Source organism: Meleagris gallopavo, chromosome 2, assembly GCF_905368555.1.
Source record: "Meleagris gallopavo chromosome 2, MGAL_WU_HG_1.1, whole genome shotgun sequence".
In the NCBI taxonomy this organism is placed as follows: Eukaryota; Metazoa; Chordata; class Aves; order Galliformes; family Phasianidae; genus Meleagris; species Meleagris gallopavo.
In genome coordinates this window covers 6,953,363-6,981,192 of record NC_139405.1, presented here as the reverse complement: position 1 = coordinate 6,981,192, position 27,830 = coordinate 6,953,363, and the positions used below count along the sequence as shown (strand labels likewise).

The 27,830-nt window shown below is 43.2% G+C and overlaps 1 long non-coding RNA gene across 2 annotated transcripts in view; it reads left to right on the top strand.

Moving 5' to 3' along the window:
- The window catches only part of LOC146544854 (uncharacterized), a 312,668-nt gene that overhangs the window by 233,251 nt on the left and 51,587 nt on the right, over positions 1-27,830 (top strand). Inside the window, exon 4 of one of the 2 annotated variants that reach the window (XR_014881834.1) lies at positions 14,921-15,095. This is a non-coding gene — a long non-coding RNA (uncharacterized LOC146544854). Of the gene's footprint in view, positions 1-3,134; positions 6,169-14,920; positions 15,096-27,830 lie in introns of those variants that run through there. The other variant, XR_014881835.1, reaches the window with a different exon arrangement.

Here is a 27,830-nt window from a genome sequence, read left to right as displayed (position 1 = left end):
TAATATATCATTGTATTATTATATGAAGGGGTATGTATAGGAGCTGGATGAAGATCCAACGTAAATTTGCTTAAAGCTCAGTTGCACAGTTGAAGTCAGTGAAGCCATCAAAGTGCAAAATCAACTTTTCCTTTTCTTTTTCTATAAGTATGTCTGGATTTTTGAGGTAGATGATTTTATTTCTAAGCTTTTCCGAATAACATACTCTGATTTAGTTGTTAGAACCGTCCTTTGCCGAAGAAGAACTGCCTTTATCAGAAGGGTAAAACAGAAAAGCACAGAGAAAGTTGTCCAATACATGGAATGACTTTGTTACGGAAGACAGTAAATAGGCAGTGAGATAGCGATTAGCCTGTAAAAGTGAAGATAAAGTGGTGCGAAAAATGAGCCTGATAAAAGCCTGAATGGTTTGGAGTTCCTAGGAAACAGCTTTTCTCTGCTCTTCATACTGCTAAAACTGGAGGGCGCTCCCTGAAATAATCAGGCAGCAAGTTCAAATCAGTGAAAAAGAGATTTTCTTCCCGCCTGCTTCCCCAACACCCGCAGTGCAGGATTACAGTGTGAAACTCCTTGTCACAGGATGTTGAGAAAGCCAACGGTATAAATGGGTTCAAGAAGGGATTACACAAATTCATGGAGAAGAAGTCTACTGGGAACTATTAAACACGAGGGTCCAGATGCAACCTCTGGCTTGGGAAGTCCCAAAACTGCTGATTGCTGGAATCTGAGAGGTTATACCAGAAGAGGGATCGCTGTAATTGCTATGCTTCTTATATTTGCTTCTGAATCACCCACCGTTGACTACTGGGGAAATGGTATGCTGGCTTAGATGGGCCTTTGGTGGCTCAGAATGGCTTTTCTATTTTTATGTTCTTAATTTTTGTACAAAGAACAGAGAAATTACTTTATCTTTTTCCTCTCTAAAAGCTGAAATTTGCTAGTGCCAAAGAATTCAGATTTCAGACCGCTCAGACCACTCAGGACAAGCTGTTCAGAGCCATCACAGATGTGGTGTGGCACATTAAGTATAACATATTCGATTCGGATTGCTGTTACTGCTCTGGGCCAAGTGAGCATGCGGTCCAGATTAATAGCTGGATCCACAGCTTCCCTCCAAGCACAAATGCCCATTTTCTTGTGTGAGTAAAGGCAGTCCAGGAGCTCCAAGCTTGAGGCTGGAAATTCAGAAAGAAAGAAACTGGTTACCTGTTAGATCTCATTCCCTGGAGCTGGCAGAAAGGGACTAAGCAGTGAGGCTGGGGAATGAAGGAAAGTTTGACTGCCTGTGAGTACACCACCATGCGCATACTGTTCTAAAAGTAGGGCAGATAATCTTGAAGTTTGTGTTTTTCTGTGGAACTGGCCTTGTCTAATTTGTAGTGATGAAGTGACTTTTATCTTTGCTCCAGACTTATACAAAAGGCTTACTTAACTCATCCTGGCTTGTAATGAGAAATGTTCATTCACACTATGGGATGAAGTGGGCAAGCTGTAAACCATCTTATCTCCCTGTGGAGCTGCTCCATGAAACTGGCACACCTGGGGCTGAGTAGGCTCAGGTAGAATTTTGGTAGGTTTCCAGCACACACCGAAGGAGCAAGGAGAGAGATGAGGTTCTTAGGATTGTCCCTTAGGCAGTCCCATCCAGGGTTAGTTGTTGCTAGGTGCCGTATCATCAGGCCATGAGATAGAATGCAGATTTTGGCATTTACCCCAAAGGAGGTTTGGTCTTGGGAGTCTGGATGTGAACAACTTAAGCTGGAAGCCATTTGCAGGCTGACCTCTGCATGGAGACCACCTCCATATGTACTCACTATGCTCTCATCCTTCCTCCTGGCGTCCTCTCTCCTAGATATTCATAAATATCACCGGTAGGGACATGGATAGGAATAAAAAGTGAGGCAGAAAAAGCGAAGGTGGGAGGAGGAGAGCAGTACCTCTTCTGTAGATGCAATAGTTCAGATGGGGGAATGCACTGTTGAAGTTTCTGCTTTGACGTGTATAAGAAACGTGGCCAAGTTATGGTTTCTGTGGGAATTGTACGTTTGAATTTTCAGCCTTTTGTGTGGTTAAATTCTCAACCACAACATTGCATTAAATAGTCGGGCTTTTTTTATAATAGTTGTTGTACCCATAAAGCTTAATGTTTTGCTTCTTTACGAAGGTGGGAGGGTATTTGTGTGTTTTTGTGCTGGAGCGATGACATGGCGGTTTGCTTTAAATCGGGGCGTGGAGGACACACTTGGATTTCTGCCAAAGTGAGAGGCGGTGGGGGGGGAGGTTGCTGGGAGCCTTCTAGCAAGAGGAGATGGCTCAGTGACAGGGCTGTGCTGCCAGACCAACAGCATTTAATCTGGGGGACTGGGCTGGGCCGCGGGATTTCCTGTTGTGATACTGGGTTTTATCTCTGAGTAAGCAATTCCAGACTTGCTCCAACTGGTGAGGACCACCACTTCTTTCTGCTCTTCCCTCCACCTTCCCTCCTCCAAATATTTGCTGTACGCCCTCTGGGAAGTTATGCAAGCGACCTTTGTTGAAAATTGCACCAGCTGTCCGCCCATTAAAACCCAGCATCACAGCAGCATTACGGCAGCACTAATTGCTGCTGGGTGGATTTGCACAACCAAATGCTGACCTGATGGGATGATATGGGTTCCCATCAGCCCCTACAGGAACCTATAGAAGGTCAAAAATAAAGCTTGGGAAGAAGCACGGGGAAGCCAGCACCACATCCATGTGCTCTGTGCTTCTTCTAAGGTTGCCAAAACTGGAAATTTTAGTCTGTCAGTATATATGAGAGTTGTGGTCAACTGAAACGTAAATTGGAAGGGTTTCATAAGAGTGTTTATATTCTACGTCAGCAGCAGGTTGAAAGGTGAAGACTTACACGTGATAAATATATTTTCTTTTCATTGATGACCAGCAAAAGAAAATGAACACTGAAACAAAATGTTTACAGGTCCGGTGAAACGTATTTTCTTGTTTGGGGCTCATTATTACAGCTCCTAAGCACAGTCCTAGGGCATCACAGACAGCAGAAATTATGTCATGTAGCATGAGGAAAGCTGGATGAACTGGAGGTGGTTCTTGGTGGTTCTTTTTAGTGATGCTTTTTTTTTGGATATTTTTCCTAGATTTTTTCTTTGGAAGCATTGCCAGCCTCCTGTGGCAACCCAGAGCAGCTCAACCTTTTGGATCGGGGCCTGATGGCAGTCAGGCACAGGTTGCATCCTCACCAGACCTGTCAGGCACAAATCCAGGGTGAAGAGGAAACCCAATTGCAGAGATTTGCGCTTGCAGGAGCTTCAGCCTCGCTTGTTCTTTCCCTGCCTGCTGGCTGTGCAGCATTACCTGGCTTTCCCTTATCACCTCACATCCTCAAGGAGTTGTTCCCTTGATTAGTGTCCAGCTAAAAAAGCAGGGGTCCAACCTGCATCCATCCCCATATTTTCAAGCTAAGGTTGTTCTTCTGTCCTTCCCATTTGTCCATGAAACCACTCTCTTGTGTTTTTGATTTCCACATGGTCTCTGAGCAGAGTCATCAAAACCAAATGGAAGGGAAATTGTTGGCTCTTCCTTTTCCACCCTCAAAGAGCATTTGGATGCTTTTTGCCCTGCAGTGCAAGTGTGATCCCATGTGTGCAGATCAATGTTTGTTCCCTTGGGATAAGTGCAGGGCTGTGGGCTCAGACCGAATAGGGAGGTAAAAGGGAAATGGTTTTAAAGCTACTTGGGAAGAATGTAAACATATTTTTTGTTTTCTCCCACCAGGTCCTTGAACGGCTTCTCATGTTTTTAAAAGGCAAATTTCCAATTTCCTTCACTATATCCAGAATAAAACCCTGTCCTCTGAATTGAGTGGGAGGATTGCCTCTCACTTCACAAAAGTGGGACCCCAACCTGCACATGTCCTTGCATACCTTCCTAGGGCTTTTCTTCTTATGAACAGGATTCCCTCCCCTATTTGAGAAACTTTTCTTCTGCCTCCTGCAGCTCTAAGAACATAGCTGAAGACACCGTCAGTGTGGAAGCTGGGTTTTTTGTAATAGACTGTAGCGAGTCCACGTGATTCAGATAGTCAGTGCCCTTTTTTGAAACAATTCTTTGGTTTTGAAAGCAAATGAGGGCTATAATATAGCGAATTGGACACTAAATTTCTATTAATTCATAAAAACTAAAATAGAATCCATTAGGAGTAGTTTGGTATTGGTGTGAAAGGAGATGTAAATTATCTACTATCATGCTTGAAATGCAAAAGCTAATCATGTTTGGCATCAGGCCAGCCACCATTAAAGTAATTATTTTTAATCATCAGCACTTGGTGACATGAATACTCATATTTGTTGATTTACTGGGGAAAGCACTTTATATTGTAAATAAAAAGCTGAGAAAATATACATTTTGTTAGAATGATAATAATAATTATTGAGAAAAAAAGACGTTTGCTTTTTTAAAGCCAAACGAGTCAGTTTCCATCCTCCCATCAGTCAATATAAGCCTGATCAAATGCCTCTCCCATTAAATGGGAGGCGTGCTGCCTGCAGAGGTGCTTGGATCGTATTCCTGCATGAACATTACATTTCTGATTGTTCCAAGTTACTAAAAGTGGCTTCTCCTCAGCCACTGCTATTCAATGACTCCTTTCTTCTTATGGGTTTTTCAAAGTTGTCATAAATTCAGGCTGAGGTGTCTAATGTGGCACCTTTATTTCAGATAAAGACTGTAAAATACTGCAAATGGTTTGTGTGACTCAGGTAAAAAATCTCAATTTTAGTTTATTTTCATTTGTTTTCAGTGAGGTTGAGACTCCTAATTGCTTACACGAGTTCTGCATGTGGAGATACAAAGGCCTTGCTTACTTGGGAGCACTGGAAATATTCACCTGTCTTCTGCAGGCATAAAGCCCTATAAGCTGGCATTGGGTGTCGAAACATCATCTGAAATTTGGAAATATTGAATAAGAGGATGAGCAATCCATTCCATAAACATCTTGCAAATGTGAATGCAGTTCTGGATTTGCTGCAGTGGTCCATGCAGAGACGCAGCGATTTCATGAGCTAATTTCAGTAAGAAATACAGAGCATGACTTAATGAAGCAATCATGAGGTCCGAATTCAGCCAGTTTACGAAAGCAGTTTGGGGTGGGGAAAGGGTTCTTAGCAGGTAAAGAAAAAGAGCAGCAGCAAAATGCTAAATGTAGGGCTGTGCGTGATTTTAAGGAAGCAAGGACTGATTCCTCAGTCTGAATTATAGTAGAATAGAAAGCCTGACACAGGGATTGAGAAGGTGTGGGAATAGCATATACATGAAGTCTCAGAGGCAATTCCAACACGTACATTTTGACAAGAAATTTTGTACAAGCTGAAGTCCTTGCCTGTGTAAAAGTGGCATGTTATTGTTTGGGGTCATTAAATTAAAGAAAATAATAAGTGGAGGGGGCACAAGAATGTCTGGCAAATGTTTCTGAATAACCTAGGTTGAAAGATCGGTACCAAAATGGAATGGAGTGTTGGGGGAGAAATTAAAATTCTGCTGATGATTTTTCTGAAGGCCCACGTGTAAACAGGTAATGGGGCCAGTGCTTCATCAGAATGCTTCCAATTCTTCTGTGTTGCAAGGCTTTTTCCTTAATAAAACCATGTGAGGTGAACATGTCCTCTTCTCAGATGAAGACTCAGCCTTAAGTGAAACAAGAAGTTTGGTGACCTCATACTTTACTGCTCATGGGTAATTTGTCAGAAATAGGAGCTCCCAAATCTCACACTTTGAAGGACTGTGCTTTATCCATCAGGCAGTGCCAGCAGCAGTGTCACTGATTCGTTATCAAAACTTAAAGACAAAAAAGAAGACATTTTTTTCATAAAACTTCTGGAGGAAAAGAAGTCCTTTGTCATGAAGCACTCTGGGTTGTTAATGTTTGGCTTTGTTCTGAAACATGATATCCATCAGTTTCAATTTTTTTTCCCCTCAAAATGGTCTGAAAAGGGGACTTTGAAATGTTTGTTTTAGAAAAAAAAAAATAATTGTAGATTGCTAACTTGATTTTCTGGGGTTTTGTTTTTACATTTCGTACAATAAAATATTATAAAATTTTAAGAAATAAAGGAAAAGCTCTTTCATTTGAAAATATTTGGCTACTTTGAACTGTCCCCTTTATTGTCATTTTATTTCTACAAGAAGATTTCAGCAAATATTTCTTGAATTTGTGAAGCATTTTGATCACGATTTCCTCCATCTATTCTTTCCAAAGTTTTTCCATCCATCTCCGTTAACTGCATACCTCTTTATTCAGCTTTACCAAACCTTCCTGCCTTAAGTTTTGCTTCCACATCATTTGTCATTCTCTGCGACATTTTGGGAAACAAAGGTATTCTCATCCTTTCCCATATCCCTGCTGTTGTGCTTTCGCAGCTGGTGAGCAAGATATGATGCAAACCATTGTAAGGAACTTGCACTTGTACTTCACGTGGCCAATAATAGGTGCCCCATCTGGCTCTATGTGAAATGCACACCCTGCTTCTGGGTGCTCATCAGCATGCAGCGACTATCTCTTGGCTTTTGAAGTCTGCATGCTAAAGCCGGGGAGTGCTGTCGGTGGCAGAGATTTGTAGGAAGTGTCAATGTGGGTTACCTTCGACGTTAGCTAGATGGTGCTAAAGAATTTTTGCTTGTTGTCGCTAAGCAGAGAGTGTGGAGTGCAGTCCTTTCGCTTCCAGGGTTTGGGATTAAAATCCAATGCTTTTGTTTTGTCCTAAATGAAATGTAAACTGTAGGCAATGCGTACAAGGGATTAAAACAGGCAAAAAGACCGGCTCCTGAGCACTTCAGGAGTAGACCTATTGATTTCAGTGACTTCAGTACACATTAGGTCAGCCTTACACACGCTTTGAGCAAAGAGAGGCTTTGCCAGGGGAGGACTCTCTCTCCTGTGCCTATTTCTGACCCTCTCAAGCAGTGATGAGCTTCTATTTCTGACCTTCTCAAGCAGTGATGAGCTTCCAGCAACCATCACGTGCTCAGATCTTTACTCTCACAGGCTCTGCCTTAATGAAGGGAAGATTTCCTCCTGGCTTTCACAGCTGTGACCTGCAGCAGTCTGCAAAATTTTGGAAGTGGATAATTTAGAAAGCAAACAAAACACCACTCCTCCAAGCAAGCGCTCATGGAGCCCAGGTTTCCTTGCTTTTTGAGTGCTGCTGTTTCAAATTAGCAGAGTCCTGGCTCTGATAAATACTAACAAAGTGTAACGAATGATCAAAGCTGCATTTACAACCCAATGAGATTGAAATGATTGATCTGGATGACATAATAATGATAACCAGTGAGATGAGGCATGCAAGACTACCCCTCCAGGTACTGGGAGAAAGGAACAGGTATTAAAAATGACTCCACTTCTTAGTTCATCAGGTTATTCCCATTCTGATATGTGGAGGACAAATGCAAGGCCTTTGCTTTCATCGGGAAGAGCCCTGCAGTTGCTGTGGACAGTTCATATCCCGCTGGTAGTAATTCGTTATTTCTCTGCACATTACAAAGGTTGGTTGATGACATACTAAATAAAGAGCAAGTCATTCGTGACCGTTCCCTGTGCTGCTGGGGCTCTAAGCCTCTCACCCTAGTTCAAGGCGTGGTAGAAACTCAGATGTTGTTCTTTCCAAAGTTTGTGAAAGGCCACATTTAGAGATGTGAGGGGATATGAGAGGTTTCTCGTCATCTCCCAGGAGACTGACTATATGATTGATGAGAAGACAGCATGGATTTACCATAACTCCAGTCATCTTTTAAACTTGTCCTTTAAACAGCAGGACATCTTCTTGTAACCTTCCAGGATCGTGCTTCCAGCAGGCTTCACATCCTTCTTTTGAAAAGGAACTCCAAGCTACTCACCTCAGGCCTGGCCAGTTGTGAGAGATGGGAAAGCATGAACCTTCCTTGTCAGGGTCTCTTTTCTCATTTTCGTTTTTTTTTCAGTCTTTCACTGTAAGAAGTTTCTGGATGTGTAGGATAGTCACATTGCTCAGCATACCTTAAAGAAAACTCATGCTTCTAAACAACCAACTACACCTGCTATTTATTTCTAGCAGGCTGCCTTTTCCAGACAACAGCAGAAGACCTCGTACCCTAAAAGTTTCCAGTTTTGATTATCTCTGCCCTTGTGAGGCCCCTTCTGGAGTACTGCTTCCAGACCTGGGGCCCTTCACCCAAGAGGGATGTGGAACTGTTTGATTCAGTCCAAAGGAGGGCTGTGAAGATGTTCAGAAGGCTGGAGCACCTATCCTATGAAGACGGGTTGATGGAGCTGGGATTGTTCAGCCTGGAGAAGAGAAGGCTCTCGGGAGACCCTACAGCATTCCAGTACTTGTATAGAGTTTACAAACAGAAGAGAAACTGACTTTCTACATGGTCTGATAGTAATAGGACAAGGATGAATGGCTTGAAATGGTAAGAGTTGAGATTTAGGTTAGATGTTAGGAGGATTTTTTTTTACTTGGAGGGTGGTGAGGTGCTGGTCCTGGAAGAAGGTGATCTTTAAGGTCCACTTCAACCTAAGCCATTCTGTGATTCCATGATTCTGTGAAATGCTTTCACAGCACTGGGGGAACAGCTTTGCTCTAAGATCTGGTCCTGGTGTCACTCTGGTTTTACAGCAAGCAGTGATCTGCCACTTTTAGGGGTGAATCCTCTGCTGCTCCATTAACACCCACCACGTTCTCCTCCCTTCTTTCCTTTTTTTCTCCCAGAATGTATGGCAATCAGAATAAATTTGTTCACCACAGGCTGGGGAGCATTAGCATTTTAAAAACACTGGGCTGAATCCTCAGCAGGATGTAAGTCAACAATAACACCTTTGAAGTGAAGACAGCTTTTCTCATTTGCCGTCTGGGAACCTTTCTCAGTATGACCCTGCAAGGGGATATTCTCAGTATCTACAGCTGGAGGATGATTTCTCTAGATTTCCCATACAGCTGACAAAGAAGAAGTGTCACAAAAGTCCCTCCAGAAGGCATCTAAATATGAATCAGAATTGCCCTATGGAAGGAGTTGTCTTCCCCCCTCCCTTGCCCTACCAGGAACCATAGAGAATGACTCTTCCAAGTGAAACACCCGAAGCAAGATGCTTACATTTAGCCTAGGAGCATCTCATGTCACCACTTTCAGAGCTGACTCTGTAGCTGGTTCTTTCAACTGTTCATGGAGGAGTTCTGAAAGCAGCACCATCTGTTTGCCTGACCAGAAATCCCACCAGTAATGACAAATAGGACTCACAAGTATATGGGCAGGCATGAGCACTTTTCTAAAGATTTCTAAACTACCCCCGAGTCCTTTTACCCAAACGGTGTTACCGTAGATGACAGTTGACCTCAGACTCAGTTCTCTGAGCAATGAGTTCAATTAGCTTTAATAATTTCAACATTTAAATAGTTAATAGTAAGCAAAGTTCTTTAGAAGCGGAGGGGGATGACTACATGTGCGTCTGCTGAAGTTGTCAGGCAACGATGGAAAAAAAATAAAAATCTTTCTAATTGCTTCCAGACAATGCCTGTTGGATAGGGCTGTGCAAGGGGAGCTCGCTCAGACAGAGGGACTGATGTGAGCCAGTGAGGATCTGCTGGGCTGCCATCTCCTCGTCCAAGCTGGCCACCTTTTCACAACCAGTGGAAAAGGAGCTGCCTTGCCCCAGACCACCTGGGTCCCCAGCTCTCTGAAATCACCCTTGCTAGCAAGAAGCTTTCAGGAAGCTTGCAGGAGGCTCAGAGCCCAGGGCAGTGAGCCAGCAGGTTTCAGTCGGCTGCTGACTTTCTCCGTGATCATGGGCTTGTCCTGTGGCTTCTCTAACTCTGTGCTCCCAGCCAGCAAAATCCGAGATAAATCCGAGCTGCTGAGGGCCACGGTTCATTAATCTGTCCACACACAGCAGCAGCAAGTAGCATCATCTCATCCATACACCGATACATTCCTGCAGCTTTGAATGTGTCTTTTGCCAGAAGCATAACCCGATCACGTTTCTTCCTGCTTTGCTATCTTTCATGTTGTTTTCTGGAGTTTGTTCATCTTGGCATTGGCAGAAAATGGGATTCGCATATTTTTGCTACAATTGGAAAACAAAAGCAGAAGGAGCTGGGAGAGACGACAGCAGAGAGCGCTGAGGAAACTTCACTGGCTGCAAACAGTGTTAGCAGTCAGTGCCAGAACCGAGGGAGGAGTAATAAGGTCATATATTCTGTGATGACAAGTGGGAGAGCTTCCACTTGAACTACCAGGACTCAGCTCAAGCAAGTCCTGCCACCAGTCCAGCCTCAGTAATGACTGAGCAACCACAAAGGTGGCTTTTCAGGAAAGACCAGTTTCCAAAGCATAGGGAAAAATGAACTAGGAAGGGAAACCAAGTATTAAGCTATTACTGGACTCCATGATAGCAGCTAACTGCTCTCCTAGGCCTTCACCAGCTTCAGCTGTGTGATGGGGCTGGACCACAGCCCCACATTTCACTCTGTTTTGGCTCAGCCTCGGGCAATTCTTTATCAGACTTTCCAGATATTTAAGTGCTAGGCATTAAAATGAAAGCTTAGTCCTAGTTTACTCTTGTATTAGGTGGTATTATTGAAGCCATTTGTCACTTAAAATCTGTATTAGCTCTTGCCAGTCCACGGTGAAGATATTTATTTTGTACTCATACAGGTGATTGATTGTGTCCAGTCAATACTGTCCTATGCTGATGTCTCGTTCTATCTTATGAGCTTTTATGTGTATTTTTTTTTCTAAATCTCACTGTGGAGTTGAAACCACTTAAATATTTTATTGCAGAAAATGTAGGCTCAGCATGTAAATTTAGCAGTTGAAGTATATTTATATCCATGCAAATACACATACTTTTACAGACACTGGGGTTTTATTTTATCTAAACTGATTTAATACTAAGTGGTTGGATTGTAGTGGAATTGTTAACGGTGTATGTGAACACCATTTTATATCAGGACTTAAACAAGTCTCCAGTAAAGCAGTATTGTGGTTTCCTTTAGTTGGAAAGATCAGAGACTGTAATAAAAGGAGCCCAGAGAAATGGATGACTCTAACAGAAAAGCAATCCACAGGAACTTCTTGGGTGAATTCATTGTTACACGTTGACATCAAATGGAGGAATGGTCTCGGAAAGCCTCTTTTCATCATCTGTATAGTGCTCTTAGACAAAGCCCCCTGGAAGTGATGTAAATTAGGTTAACCAGAAACTTTGTCTTTCTGATGGATTTAAGAATTTAGGTCACTGTCAACAGCCACTGCTGGGAAGATGGTGAAGGTTCGAAATATTTGTAAAGCACCACACTTCATCTAGAGCCTTCCCCACTCATGTCTGCTTGTGTAATTGGTTTTATGGGGACCCATCATCTGTTTCAGTATAAAAATCAGCTGGGTTAGTTTAAAGCAGAGCTGACTAGCTGGCAGGGGAGATTGCTTCAAACCTACCCTGGCTATTGCTGCAGCAGGCTGGCCCACTGCCAGCACAGAGTCTACAAGGACTTGGAGTAAATTTAGCCTCAGCTTATTCTCTGCCCCTCATCTTGTATGCTGGCCTGCGCCAGCTGTGACTTGAGCCTTCCTGGCCCCTTGGTGCCACCCCCCAACCTGTCAGCTTGTTGAGATTCACACTGCTAGTAAGTGCATTGCTTATATTCTGCCCCCAAAATCTGACCGCTCTGTGATGCCAGGCAAACCATTTAATTCCACATACGTAGTTTGTATCTCTGCAAAATAAAGGGTAACTCCACAAGCCCCCCAGGTCACTGTGAGGTGTCTGCGCACTGCTCTGGTTCCTCACAGTAAGCTTGGTTGAAAACTGCAGCTATTGTTGTAAAATACATTCACTTAGGGTAGAGCTGGGAAAGACTGAAAATATTTAATATCATACATAACATGTATTTGTAATTTTATTGAGACAGGGCAGTGAGGGACCATGTGTTTATTACTCCAAGAAGGGACACAGCCCTGCTGTTACTACACAAAATCTTGGCCCTTATAGTATTTAGAGAATAGTGCTCCAGATTTCAGTTTCCTCTACCAAACACACCCTTTTGTAATCCTGGAAGCTTCCTCCTTGTCCATTCCAACTTTGACTTCAGATTTTTGTCAACTAAGAATGTCAGGCAGCTTTACAGGATTTCCAGTTACAAATGGAAGTTTTAGCACGTCTCATAGGCAAGGGAATATGATGTCCTTTATGACCTGATAAAAGTAAACCTGAGGGAGCTATTCCTAAGAGTGCCAAACAGGGTCAAGGATGAGATCATATCTGAGAACGCAGCAATGGTATCAAATACCTTTTGTACAGCAGTGACATAAAAGTCTTTAGAAAGCTGGCCTGAATTCAGGGACCCTGATTGGCTTCCAGTGATGTCAACCATGTGCTCTTAATGCCTAGTAAATGCCTCGTTCTTCTTCCTTTTTAGGAATAATTGCCCCTCAATAACAGCAGCAAGTGGCTCGATGTCACTTAGGGTGCACTCTGAGCTAACTGCAATATGCTTCAAATAGTCACAGTCAATGTGAGCGATATAGGCGTGTTGATGACAGTGGACAAGGAGAAAGATGAGATACTCAACTTTTTTTGCCTCAATCTTGACTGGCAACTGCTCTTCACACACCCCTAGAGCAGAAGGTTCGGAAGGAGAGAACTGGGGGAACAATACTCCTCCCACTATAAGCAAATATGGGATTTTTGAAAATCCATCAGTCTATTGGTCCCAATATTGGTCTGAAGGGAATTTGCTGACGTAGTTGCCAATCCACTCTCAATGATGTTTGAAAAGTCATGGCAGTCAGATGAAGTATCTGATGACTGGATAAAAAGGCACTGTCACATCCATTTTAAAGGAGATCCAGGGAACAACCAAACCTGTCAGCCTCACCTCGGTGCCAGGGAAGATCATGGATCAGATCCTCCTGAATGCTATGCTAAGGCATATGGGAGACAGGGAGGTGATACGAGACAACCAGCACAGTTTCACCAAGATTAGGTCCTGCCTGACCAACTGAGTGGCTTTCTGTGATGGCATAAGCGTGTCAGAGGACAAGGGAAGAGCCACTGAAGTCATCTATCTGGACTTCAGAACGATCTTTGACACGGTCCCTTGTAACATCCTTCTCTCTCAAGTGGAAAGATGTGGATCTTATGGGTGCACTGTTTGATGGACAAGGAACTGATTGTGAAATCATACCCAGAAAGTGATCAGTGATCAGTGCATCAACTCGATGTCTGGATGGAGATCAGTGATGTGTGGTGTCCCTAGGGGTCAGCGCTGGGACAAGTGCTCTTTAACATCTTCATCAGTGACATTGACAGTGAGATAAAGTGCATCCTCAGCAAGTTTGTGGATGGCACCAAGCTGTGTGGTGTGGTCGACACACCCGAGGGACAGAATGCCATTCAGAGAGACATAGACAGGCTGAGCAGTAGGTCCAGGGGAGATTTAGATTGGATATAAAGAAAGTTGTTGCAATAAGAGTGATGAGGCACTGGCACAGGTTGCCCAGAGAGAAGGTGGGTGCCCTGTCCCTAGAGACATTGAGAGACAGGCTGGACAAGCTATAAGCACCTGTTTGAGCTGCACGTGCCCTTGTTCTTTGCAGGGAGGTTGTACCAGATGACCTTTAAGTGTCCCTTCCAACTCAAATAGTTTCATGATTCTCTATCCTAATGTATTGCTTCAGCAGGGAAGTTGGACTAGATATCTCCAGAAGTCTTTTGCAAGGCTTAAAATTCTGTGATACTGTGAGAACTCACACTTTTGCTGCTGGAGGAAATTCTGGTTGGAAGGGTTCACTTCCAGACATGAAAATAGAATTTGGAAAACCTAAAGACTTTTGCTTAAGCCTACCACTGATGTTCTGTATAACTTTAGGACAGACAAGTTGTCCCTGTGCTTCACCAGGCTGTCTTCTTGATGTAAACATATCCTGAGATATACCTTTAGATTCCTGTCTGTAAAGAGGAAAGGAGCCCATTTTCCTGCATTACATCCACTTTCTTGTAAGCCCTTATAAGGCAATGGGAAATTGTGTTAATGGCAAGTCGGAAACCTATTTCATTCCTGGACATAAGGTAATCAGGTGTTACAGTGATAATGAATACCAAACAAGTTTAATATAGTCAGCTCCACCAAGGGTATTGCTAGAGAAGTAAGTGTATAAAAACACTTTATTTTTTATTACTAATACATGCTTGTGGTCCTCTTGCTCAACAGGCATTTTTGTGCAGGCAATTCATGTGTTCTGGGTATGAAATTGTCATAACTTACACCATCTTGCACCCTAATTTAGCACTGTTGATTTAAGGAGTCATCTAGTTAGAGGGACAGTTGCCTCATGCAGACACACCTGATGCTTGTTGTAACCAGCAAGCCTTTAACTTGCACCCAGGTGCCCATCTCATCAAGTAGATGAATCAAATCTGAAATACTCACCTGCTGCTGGTTACTGGTTTGAGCAGCTCCTAAGGCAGTGAACTTCACGCGGTGGGGACAGTACAGAGGACATCATTTACCAAAGGTCTTTTCTGGAGGGTTCTGTGAGAATTGTGTTGCTCCCACTGACGCCCTGCTCTTCTCTGAGCTGTGTTTGGAAGTGGTGCCTGGCTAGGTGCTGCGTCCCACCGCAGGTAATCCCTCATGCTGACCCTGGGCTCTCGTTTGTTAAGCTGGGATCTGTAAGGCTACAGTCTAACGATTCTACCGCTTGTTCTTATTTAGTGAGGGGTGAGAATTAACAGATGGTGTCATTATCAAAATCTGTTTGAGTGTTGAAACAACATAAATCCCACAAATACAGAAAAACAAATACAAACTGCAGTAATTTTTCCAGTATCTGTTGAATAATAATTACGCTTTGCATTCATATGGCGCTTTTTTTTTTTTTTTTTTACTCCCAGCTTTTGAAGTGCTTCCTAATCCTAACTACAACTCAACCCAGCTCTGTGAGAGAGCCAAGCGTGATATTACCTGCTTTACTGAAGCTCAAGGTGTGGCCCAGTGCATAAAGGCTCTTACTGGGGATCTGCACAGGGACTCTGGCTCTGCTGCTGCTGCTTCACCTCAATGGGCCTGGTAGGTGACTTCATTTCTTATCCTCCGGTTGCACAGTTCCTAAAACAAGAATGCTGATGTTTCGCCTCCCTTGTGAAGTGCTTTGTTTTCAACAGATAACTGTTACGTTGCAAGGTGTGGATACTGTTGTTGTCATCATTGTTGCTCTCCAGGAGCAAACGTTGAGGATCTGAGTGCTAAATGTAAAATACCACATTTTGGTTTTCAGGGGGCTGGGAACATCATGCTTCCAGGTTTCTATAAGCTTGATGTTTTTCAGCCGTCCCAGAGTGGGCACTGTAAAGCAAAGGCAGGTTCATGCTTTGGTTAGCACAAAGAGTCCAGTGGACTTCTGCAATAAGTGGTTTGAAGATATGCATTTTCATAATAAAGGTGGGGAGGAAGATTAAAAAAAAAAAAATAAAAATGGTTTGGGAGAGGATACTCTTGGATTAGTTGTGGGCAATTCTATCCAGTAGAGTTCATCTACTTTATATCTAATTTTCTAATTTATATGTAATTTTTCCTTACGTTAATGCACGTGATGTAGTATGGGAACGGGCCTTTTGCTTCATTTCCTTGGTTTGTATTAGTGAAGTGCTTGGGGATTTGTTCTCCATTCCTTTGGACAAGCACTGTGGTGCAGCTTGTATCCATGTGGTTTGAAATCTTTCCCCTTGAAACAAGACAGCAATGTGTGAGCAGCTTCCTTGGGTGGGCCCTATGCTGTGGCAGCACCTGAGCCTTGTGTGACTGCTGGGATGCAGCTCATTCACCCAGGCCAAAATTGTACCACAGAGTGAGAAGGGCTGGAGCCTTCTGTATGCATAATTACAGGCTTCTTCCCAGACTCTAGCAACCACATTAATCCTATAACCCATCTGAAATCCTTTGGAAAACCTGAATCATAACATTTCCAGTGGTGTCAGAAGTGCTTGTATTAACAGCATACAACAGCATACATTCTTTTCAAAGTCAAGGGATTTTGCATGTAAGATAGGTGTCCTGTAAACCATGATGCTTTCTCCCAGGGAAGGGTCCTGGTGGCTTGATGTTAGGGCTGGAAGGATGCTGCACAACCCCGATGGCACCGCAAGGCATTGCGTGCGGCTGCGCAGCATCAGACTTTGTGGCCACATTGTCAAGGGTTGCTCGTCTCCCTTTCAGAGTCAGACTGCTGTGGCGATGCTTATTTATTTATCCCTTTGGTACTGACCAGATGAGAAGAGGAAGGGAGACTCCTTGAGGCTTCTCTAGCTCTGACACCATCTGAGGCTTCAGAAATGTGGGTTTCAGCTGCGCTTGATGCAAGTGACTGAAAACTGGCAAACCAGCCCGTAAGCCAGCACAACGCAGCCGCAAGTTTGGCAACAAATTCCTGCTGCCAGATGCCTTTGCTGTTCCTTTAGCTTTCTATGGATTCAAGGCACTTCACTCTTTTTTGTTGTTGGAAATGCTTTCAAAGTAGAACACAGTGTTTTGGGTTGTCTAGCCAAAGTTTAGCTGTCCTTTTGCATCTTTGCCAAACTTCCTGTTTTCAACAAAAACAATTTATTATCTCGCTGGTTCTTTAGACCTGAAAGGATTTGCAAGCACAAATAAACTTCTGTTTTTTTTCTTTTTTTTTCATGGCCTTTCAGAGAATAAATTCACTTGCTTCCTCTCAATTATGTGGTGTATACTAGCAAGGAGAAGCATTTAACCTTTGGACTGCTAGTAAGAATCAGAAAACATTTTAATTATGCAAAACTTCTGCACTCTGAACTTTAAAGAACAGAAATATTTTCTCATTTGCTAGAAATAATTTTTTTTCAGGTGGTTGGGCAATAGCATCAATCTGCTGCATGCATGTTAAGGGAGTTGGGAGCGAGCTAAAATTTGAAATCTTATAAGAGACGTTTTTAAAGACTTCATTAATTGACCAAGAGTGAGTGATATATTCTGTTCAGGAACATTTTGTTCCTAGAGACTTACTACTGACAATCCCTGGCAACACTGTCACAAAATGGAAAATCTTTGACAAGTATGAAGATGCCTTCCCTCTTAACAACACCAAATTGGATCTGTAAGTAAGAAATGAGGCAGTGGAGATACGTGTTGGCTCTATGTAGGGAAAGCAAGGCACTGCTGCAAACCAAAGTGCTGCTGAAAAGGGATTGGCTGATTGTAGAAGCATCTTCTCTCTTAAAAATGAAGTATAAGTTATCCAAAGAGGAGGGGGGGAAAATCCTTGTCCTTCGTGTTCAATGCCATTGGAGTGTAAGGAGGGAGCTTAACAAAAGCATGCTTGTAAAATTGACTTCGGCAAGAGTACGTTTTCAGGGTAGGAGGTAGAAACTTGGCATTAAACAGCTCTTTCCGTGTCTGCTTTCAGAAATTATCACACGTTACCTGCAACTGTTCGGAAGATGTTGAAGTCTCCTTTTTTTTTTTTTTTTTTTTTTGTACTGTACTTCAAAGGAGTAGCAAATTCTTTGAAGGTGACTTAACATGTCTTAAATGATTCTGAAAGGGGGGAGGGGGAAATCTAAAGCCTTCCAAAAAGAAGTTTAAAGGATATGTTTAATATTATTGTTGGAAGTGCACTATAAATCCTCCACGTTTATGGGTATCGATGTCTTTGAGATGGCATTTATCCTAGTGAAGAGAGAAGGAACAACTTACGGAGGGATGGATCTTTTTAGGAGTTTAATATGTTCCTCCCCCTGTCATAGGGAAAATAAATGAATAAAAGCATTTGAGCAGAACCCCTCAGCCACACAGAAATGCTCCAACAGTTGTAACTTCCCTACAGGCTGTGTGTTGGCAGGACACCACTGTTTTTGTAAGGAAAACTGTGCTTTTAGCCTTTTTTTTTTTTTTTTTTTTTGGTAGGAGTATGGCGTCTCTGCTTTCAGCTAAGTAACAGGAAGATCTGAAAAAGGCTTTCTCTTGCGGAAGAGGCCAAATGTGAATAATGACAGTAGAAATACCGTTGCTTTGAGCCAGAACCTGCTATCAATAGTGCTTCTATTATCAGCCTATTGATGAGCAATGGCTCATCGGGATGAAATGGAACTCCAGCACGTGGCAAGCAGAGCTGTGCACGTGTGACTTAGCAGCTGGGAGGACACTGCTCTCGAGTCAGCTTTATGTTCTTGCTCTTTAGAAAGCACAAGCTACGAGCTATATGAAGGTCTCTGCATTTATCCTTCCAAAGTGAAAGTGTTTAAGGGGGTTTAGGAAATAATTTTGATACCACAGGCTTCAAAGAAATCAACTGTATTTAGTATCCTTGGCTCTCAGCTTAATTTGCCAAATCATGCTGCTTCTGAAATTTATTGCAAAATTATTGTTCTCTGGGGAAATAATTACCATTCCTCTTCCTAGGATGGGGTGTGTGCCTGCATATGTTTGTTGGAAGGAGAATTGAACGAGACGGATGTAAAAGAAGTCTTCCTTTCTGTAATAGTGAGTCAGTATCAAAAAAAGAGAGGGATGCTTATCTGTTGATTCTTGAATAACAGGATTGTTTCTTACTGACAGGAAATGCCCCTCTGGTGCAGCTTTCCTGGTAGTGAGACTAGTCTGACCTGCAATGGTTTGTGGATGAAATCATCTTGTATAGGTAGCAATGGGATTTTGGCTTTGGGGGCTTTCAGCTGGGGAGGTTCATTGGGCAAGAAAGAGGTGTTTAACATCTGACTGGGCTGAGCCTGAAGCAAAAGCCTTGATTCTGAGTCTCCTAATGTAAACTATTCCCTGAAAGAAGAAATTTAATTAATGTGATACCCTGCAAGGGCTTTGTCAGAGGGAAGTAAGTGACAGACTGGGGCTGCACGTGCTTTCCAAGGAAGAACTTGTGTGGGGTGCTGGAACAGATGTGTGTCCCAATGGCCCCAAACCTCAGTTTGAAGTCTGGAGACCAAAGTGTTCCTCAGGCTCTTTAGGAACATGGATGTCTTCTTTCAGCAGAGTGGAGATGAACACTTTCCTAGGGAGCTTAGCACAGAGCCCAGAATCTCCGAAACTGGGGTGGAGTGTGGCAGTGACAGCCTTTGGTGGCAATGGACAGAGACCTTACAGCCTGTCTGTTTCCATGTGCAGAGCTCTGTGATATACTGTAACAAGAATTGTTTGCGTCATTCGAGCTACTTTGTAATGCCCAAACCATGTTTCTCTCATCTGGAACCACCCAACAAAGCCCGGCCTTTACTGAGAAGCAGCACTGGTGGCCTGGAACAAGCTGAGAATTCCAGCTCACGAGCAGAAAGCTGAACTGAGGAGTGCTCACATGTCCTGTGGGTATGTTCAGCACTGCAATGAGAGCCAGCCGTGCTTCTGCGTCCAACTTCTGCACATGTAGTGGTAGAGGAGAGGAAAGGATGGCATGGGGCAGCACAAGGGCCTGTCAGCTGCAGCCACTGCTGGGTTTGACAGGAGCTGGAGCTCCTGATGCTCATGACAAATGGATGAGCTGTGCTGGCTGTGCTGCCTTCTGGGACACACAGTGCCCTCAGACACAGGTGCTGTCTGCTCCGGGTGGATGTAAGAACCAGGATGGCATCTCCAGCGGTGTGGAGGCTGGGCCAGATCTTGGCTCTGAACAGAAGCTTTGCACACCTGACAGCTCACTTTGCTTTTTGAATTCTTGTCTGGTGTTTGCAGCGAATCTGAGGGAATGCCTGTAAAATTTCCTACATCTGTTTCCTTCCTTAAACTCCGCAGGCAGCTTTTAGGGCTTTGCTTATAGCACATTCAAGGCAGAGAGAGGAGAATATTTATTTATGTTTATTCAGTGTTCCTGGAACCTAGCCTGGGCTCAAAGCACCTGACAAATGTTTAGAAGAAGCCATTAACTAACACTAGATGCAACGGTTTTGTTTCAGTTCATCCCTTTCTCTGGAACTGGTTTTTAATCAAAAACCTTTCCCCACAGAACAACATAGCACCTTGCTACTCTGGCACAAGCCTGCACCTCCCCTAAATGTCTCCGTTCCATTGCTGGGATTAACCCTGCAGACAGCAGTATCCCAAACTGGGATGAAAAACAGCATATGCTGTGTGATCTGAGCTCTGAGAAATTAGGGCTGGATGTGCATTTTGTAAGCAGGGAACCTTCAGGAGACTTTGTTTAGGTGCATGCTTCTTTGCTGAAGTTTAACCATTTTGGTGATGTGCTTTTTGCACCAGGTTAGCTGCTCCAGGCTGCGAGATCTCAGCCAAAGCAATCCCACAAAATCGGGCTGAGGGGGAGGCTGGAACACTGTTTTGCAATAGTAAAATAAAAATAATAATGAAATAAATGCAAAAAAAAAAAAAAACCAACATTCTGGTGATCTTTTCTTTATAACTGCATGGCGCTCCCATGCTTTGCAGCAGAGGCATGAAAGCTGGCAGAGAATTGGCCTTTTGTTTCAAGGCTATGCCTTTTGCAGTTTCTGTCAGAATCCACCCACATTTGCAAAGCTGTCAGGCTTTTAACAAACTTAGTTCATGCATATTCAGCAGGAAGGAGTTGGGTTTTAGCAGCGGGTGAGGCTGTCTGCCTAAAGAGCCTCTGCCTCTTCCCTGGAGAAAGAGCTGTGGGGTGGAAGGGGTGGAAACTGGGCTTCGTGCTGCCCCTTTCTTCGGGGCTTGTAGAGGTGTAATCTCACACCAGGAAGCCTGCACTTCTCAGTAGCCCTCAAAGTTGCTGGATGCAAAAATAAAATGCCCCAACATCAGATTTGGATGGTGGAGAACAGCGGCGTTCTTTCCCCCAATCCCAAGGTTCCTGAGCTCAAGGGAAGGTGGGAAAGAAGGAACAAGGAACAGAGAGGCTGTGAGCCCTGGAGAGGGTTTGGTGAGGAGCCTGGGCTCTGGGCAGAAAGTCTGGGAATGAATAATTGAGGTTGGGAGATGAGGCAGGGGCCTGGTGATTGTAGTGATTATGGCTTAAGGGATGCTGGTCTGGAAGGGATTGGGGAGGAGAAGAGGGACAAGACTTGGGTTGAAGTAGATGGAACTGGAGAGGGTCTGTCTTCTGAGTACTTTCTTCTGCTGTTCTTGCTATAAATTTAATCTGTGCTAATTCCAGGTTAAACCTGTTTATTTAAAAGAAAAACAAATAATAATGTCAAGTGCCAGAAAAAAGATTGCCTTAAACCTCGAATGTCACTGCCTTATATCATGTCCTTCTTCCCATGTCAACACGTATGCTACGTGAGCTGGGATTTAAGATATTTGGCTGGGGTCTCAGCTGAGAACTGTTATAACACTCTCAAAAGCTCTGCACTGATTTTAACAGACAGAGCAGATCCTATACACATCTTACTGTTAGTCCTAACTCCAAGGGGACTAAAGATGTGCTCTGCTATTCCCAGACCTGCAGGGAGACTGGGCTCGCTTATTAGCAGCCTAGAAGAGAATCTTTCCCTTCCTCTGTAAGTTATCTTCATTTTATTCAGTTCTAAAATACATCACTTGAAAGTCTAAAATATTTGACAGTTTGTAAATGTATTCAAACCACTGCAGCATTTAGCAATGGTCAAATATTTAGCAATATATTGCATACTGTCACATATATTTAATATATGAGCACAAATGTCACAGAATAGAATAGTTATATGGAAAATATTATAATAAATGTAAAAATTGTCAACATCTACTAAGGTAAATGACCCTAATTTATTTGGACCACTGACATGCATATATATCTTTGCTCTTACTCTTTATTCTATAATTTTAATAAATAACTTGTTTGGTGTTTTTTTTCTGTTTGTTCCCATCATGTGCAATACCATGGGATGAGGCAGAACTTAAAATGCAAAAGGTATAAAGTGGAAGTTATTCAGTGCCTTTCATTTTTCAAGTATAGTAAAGTTTGAGTGAGTTTCAATGTTCTTGTCTTTAAATGTCCTGGGATGTCTTGGTGCTATGAAGAGTTGTTTTCCATTTTGCTGTTTTCTCTGGTTCTTCCTTGGTTGACTGGTTTTAGTATGAACTCTGACGACAATTTTCTACCCGAGACTTTTTACAAAATCCTGGAAGAGATCCATAAGGTCAAAGCAAGTTGCATGGCGTCGTGTTTGATTGGTTGTTCTCCACATTATAACCATAATTTTGCAGTCAGTAGGGCTGTGCTACTGTGCAACCATATACCACATCCATATGAGTTACCTGGTCTAATGAAAGAGAGGATCATTTCTTCTGATTTTTTTTCTCATTAGTTTCTCTAGCCCACATTTGACCCCAGCATGGTGTGGTTTTGTTTAGGGATGCAATCCAGCAAACAAATCTTCCTGCAGCAGCTGTGGGGTTTACATGGAGATCAGTTCTTTGCAGGTGCTGGGTCTTAAACTACGAGGGCTGTTCTGAAAATAATGCCTCCTAATTCACTATGTCAACCAGCAATGTCAGAGGCAGATGAGGGTGGTGTGACAGTAAAGGCTGAACCTTCCCACTGATATTCTGTTACACTTGATGCTGTGTGACAGATGGCAGCAGAGGGGCAATCTGACACAGTGGGGTCTGACACAGAAGTTTGTGTGAAGCAAAGGTGTGGAACTGAACTATTCTGTGTGGAAACAATGGCACTCACTGAAATTCATCATTGCTTGCTGGATGTTTATGGACACCAAGCAGTGGATGTGAGCACGGTGAGGCAGTGGGTGGTACGTTTCAGCAGTGGTGACAGTGGGTCACCTCCTCTGAGGTTTTTATCAGTGCAGCATGCAGGCTCTTGTTTGTCACTGTTGAAAATGCACAGATCGTGATGGAGACTGTGTTGAAAAACACTGTTTTGTAACTGAGAAGTTGCTCTGTCAAACAGCATTATTGTGCTTTTTGTATCAATTGTAGTTTCCTTGGAAATAAATAGGAGGCATTTCTTTCAGATCAACCTATGTGCAAGATACCCATGAATCTTTCTGAGTGGGAGTAGTACTCATGGCTTTAGCAGTGATGCAGCAGTTCTATTTTGTCCTGGTGACTTCTGCTTTCTGATAATTTCTCAGCCCACCACGTTTTCTTAGTAATACGCTCTGGGATTTCTGCACTAAATATTAATATCAGCATTATTACAGTGTCAGCATTTCTCCCATGTTAGCAGATATATTGTTTTCATTATATAAATCTAGTCCTCATACTCTCTGCTTTCCAGTTTAATTAATCCACCATCGCAGCACCATTGCCAAGAAACCTGTAGCTATTTATAGAAGGGCATATTATTTTAATACACAAAAGATAAATACGACTTGGAATGTTACAATCTGCACTGCGAGCAGGATTAAAAAATGAAAAATTAATTTGACTCAATATTAGAAGTTATAGGCTGCCGTTAATGCCTTTTATCCTATGAAAAATGCTAACTGTCTCATGGTAGATAGCAGATTTGCTTTCATTTGGAGCTTGTCCCAACGTTCGGTGCTTTGTTGCAATGTGTGCACAGAAGGCTGTGTCCCAGTGGCCAGCACACTCTTGGCCATTGCCTTGTTGGTTGCTTCTGGATGACACCAGCAATGTGCTGCTCCTCTTACACTGCTCTTATCAAACGTATTGCAAGAAAGAGGGGATTAAGCAGAGCGAGGAGACTTTCACCCACTCTTCTGTGCAACAGGAGTGTGGGCCGTGGGGTGCAGACTTCTCTGTAAAGGCTCTTTATTAAGGGAACACATTGCTGCCTGCCTAGCTGGATGGGTAAGTTCTCACCAGTGAGCAGCCAGCATTTCCCTCACCATACAGCAACAGGGGAAATAATTCCACATCTCCAAGAACTCTCAGGAGGTGCCCACAGATTCCTGATTCCGGGTCTTCTGAGCCACATCTGTTTGCATCAGCTCCATGCTGTATAAACGTCTCAATATTGCAAGAGTGGCTTTGAGAAAAACAGGGAGGTTAACCTCAAAGCATCAGGCAGAAACAGCCTACATGTTACGAGTCTGGAAACTTGAACCTGTGCCAGAACAGTAACATTCTGTGGTGGTGGATGCTCTAGGAAAGTGTTTTAGTAGATCCATGCTCAGAGCTGGTATTTCTGCTGGGGATGAGGCTGATGGCAGAAGTAATGCAGACAGGGATGCTCCAACAGGCAGCGTTGTCTGCTTGGGGTAAAGAAGTGAGGAGAGAGCAAGTAATGGGCAGGAGGGAGGGGGTGAACAGCCAGACATTCTGGGGAGGCAGAAGTGAAGTGGGAGAAGACCTGTCCTCCCTGTTAAGCAGCAGTCAGGGCAGATTTGAGGGCAACAGCTGAGCTGTCTGACCCAGCAACAGACTTTGTGTATTTCACTATCCCCTTTAGAAATCACTTCTGCACCTGGTTCCTGTGGTACTGCTCCTTCGCTTTGAAGGATGACAAAGAGGCTTTCTCCAGTTTTTCACCTGCCCCAGTTCTTGCACAGTGAGCAGCGATGAAGAGTTAATTTTTATTATACCCTTCCTCTGTGCTTCTTATGGCTTTGCAGAGCTCTGCCAGTAGTGCTCCTTGGATCTCTACTCTAAAACCAAAGGTCCTTACCCATACGGTTTGTCTCAAATGGCATGTATCCTTCTTGATCCTCTTTCCTTCTAGTTTGCGTGTGCGCTTTTTTGAAGTAGAGAATTACATCCTACACTAGGATATGGGAAATGACCTTCCCTTCAGCCCTAACTCCTTCCCTAAAAATGCCTAACTCTCGTTTTCCCTTCTAATCCCCACTGAGCTCTCCTCTCTAAAACTGTCCTCTTAAACCCCTGGCCCTCTTTCCTGCATAGTTATACCAAACTTAAAGCCTATCCCTGGCTATTTATGGCTCCAGTTATTTTTCCCCAGTGTGTTACTTTGTGTTTATTGACACCGAATTTCATTTGTCTTTTCATCATTGAGTAGCTCATTGCAGAGAGTTCTTCCACAGCTATTTGCTGTTACCTTCTGATTGGCTGCTGATATGAAATGATTGAAGTGGTGAAACTATTTATCCCCTTTCCTGGGCCACTAATGAATATATTAAACAGAAGTGATTATTGGAGATGGCTTTCAAAACTTCCTTCCCTTCTGAGAAACAACCATTTATCGCTGTTTTGTTTCTACCTATGTAACTATATTAAAACTTGAACACCAGCCTTGCTTCTATAAGAGCTTTTGCTGAGGGACTTTGAGAAGTTTCAAACTCAAAGGGGAGAAGATTTAGGCTGGATATAAAGAAGAAGTGGGGCACTGGCACAGGTTGCTCCAGAGGGGTGGTGGGTGCCCTGTCCTTGGAGACATTCAAGGTCAGGCTGGATGGGGCTCTGAGCACTGATGAAGCTGTAGGTGTCCCTGTTCCGTGCAGAGTAGTCGGACCAAATGGCCTTTAAGGGTCCCTCCCAACTCAAATGATACTATGATTCTATGAAGTTCTGGGGAGTCAAGTGCTCTATGTTCCTTGTATCACCTTTACCTGCACAGACTCCTTCAGATTACTCTAACAGATTTGAGAGCTATGACATTCCTCTTCAAAACTTGAGATGACTCTTCCTCAGCTTATTGTGTTTATCCTCATCTTAAATAATTCTTTATTATAGTTTCTACAGCTTTGGTCCTGAAATTTCTTCCTGCCCTGTATTTCCTGCAGCCCTTTTTTTTCTAGGATTTGTGCTGCGTTTGCCATCTGCAATGGCTTTGGCACCAAGTGGATGGATTACAGTACCAGTAAGTGGTTGTTTGGTAGTCTGCTTTTTGAGTTCCTTTAGTGCTCTTCAGGGAAGCAGAAATGAGAAATGATGTGATCACTTGGCTACTGTGTCTTTAAGAGTCAAGGAATCTGGACAGAACTCGGTGGCTTTGTGCAGATGATAATGTGTTGGACTTGATTCGTCCTATAATATTCCTCTATAATGGCCAGAGGGGCATTTAAAACAAGATGAATTTTTGCTCAATGTACCAGTATATTACAAAAATCATTGTGATACTGATTTAAAACAAATGTATTTACATATGCAAAATTAAAAAAAAAAAGCACACCACAATTATAAGCTTAATAATAAATGCACACTAGTAATCCTATTGAAGAAAGTGCTTGTGGCATTCCCTCTCTTCATTTTTCAACGTTTAATACCCCAGCTGTTTTACTATTCCACATTTTTCTTGAAAGTACCAAAAGTGAGAAAGCCATGTTTCTCCATAAGAGGTCGAAATATTTTGGTCTATCTCAAAGACATTCAGGAGCAAGCGAATGCTGTCAAGTGTCTTCAGCCAGTAGATTTCAATTTGTATTTAATACTTGCATAACTTCAGCATTAGCCAGGAGAATTTTTAAGCTTTTTTTTTTTCTTTTAATTTGGCTTGAAAAAGTAAAAAAGACTCCTTCTGGACTGAGATCTTGTATCTCAAGTTTCAGACCGAAGTAAACTTTTACAGCCGAGTTGTAAAATAGCAGTTTATGAGACAAACTCTGCCAAAACTTTAACTATGACTGTGCCAATGTGCCATTATAATAATCCAACAATAATCATGGTCCATTATATTAAATCACTTGCACAGACAAAGGCTGCTAACCTTTCCAAGTGGGAAAAAATGTTCTTTTCAAATCGGGGATAAATTCCAACTGAGAAGACCAAATGCTCCAGCCTTTAAGTAGTGAATACATTTACTTCTCCCCAGGGCTCAAATAACCCAACATTTGGTAAATGTTTAACAAGGAGGAATTCTCCCTCCCATTTGCCCTTTTCTCATATACACTAGATTAACAAATTTAGTTTAACAAGAAGATCGGTGTTACCCCCTGGTATGCCTCAATTAGATCCTTCCTCCCATTATTGGCGTATCATCCCAGTCCATTTGCTTGATAAGAGGGCCCCGGGTAATTAGCTGTGTGCATAAACGAGGGCTCCCACCAGTGCTGCCTCTGACACAGAGAAGTCTCCCACACACCCCAAAAGGTACACTTTGGTGTCTTCTGCTGCTCTCACCCTTTTGCATGCTTTTTGTGTGTGAAAGGTCTCTCATTTTCGTAGCGTTTTTCAGAGCAGATTAAGCTCTGAGCGTGGCATGCAGCCCTTGACTCCAGTTATGCCTCCCCGCAGCACGTCGGGGACTGAATCAAAGCCTCCGCAGGAATTCACAAATCCAGCTTAGAAATCTCATATTCGTTCCTGGATAAATGAGCGCTACTGAGGACAGAATAACAGCCGGCGCTCTGACACGTGTACTCAGTGGTTGGAGACCATGCCCACGTCAGCTCCCTGAAGCCACTTGTTCCTCAGCTCACATTGTTTGTTAATTTTCAGCTGGTTTTCTCTACATTCAGGCATCTTTTTGCTATTCCACGTAGTATCTGGTGAGTGGGCTTCCTTGCAAAACAGCATGTCCAGACTCATGCTTCAAGAGGGTAGATTCACCCTAGATACTAAGAATACATTCTTTACTGTGAAGGTGGTGAGACACTGGAACAGGTTGCCCAGCAAGGCTGTGGATGACCCCTTCCCGGAAGCATTTAAAGCCAGGCTGGATGGGGCTGTGAGCAAATTGGTCTAGAGGGAGGGCGTGCCTGGCTATAGCAGGGGGGTTGGAACTACATCATCTTGGTCATTTCCAACCCAAACCATTCTATGATTCTACACTGGTGAGCAGCTTTCAAGTTTGGTGAAGCCTTCTGCACTTTTTACAATTTTTGCTTCAATTTGTGAAGTTGGTGCAGCTATGCTATTACTCCTGAGAACACGTTAGAAACCTCTGTGATGGTTGATGTCTGTAACGAGGAGCACAGGCTTGGAGTCAGAAAGAGTTGCATCCCCTATCAGTGAGGTTGGCAAGTCCCCACTGAGCACCACACCACCACC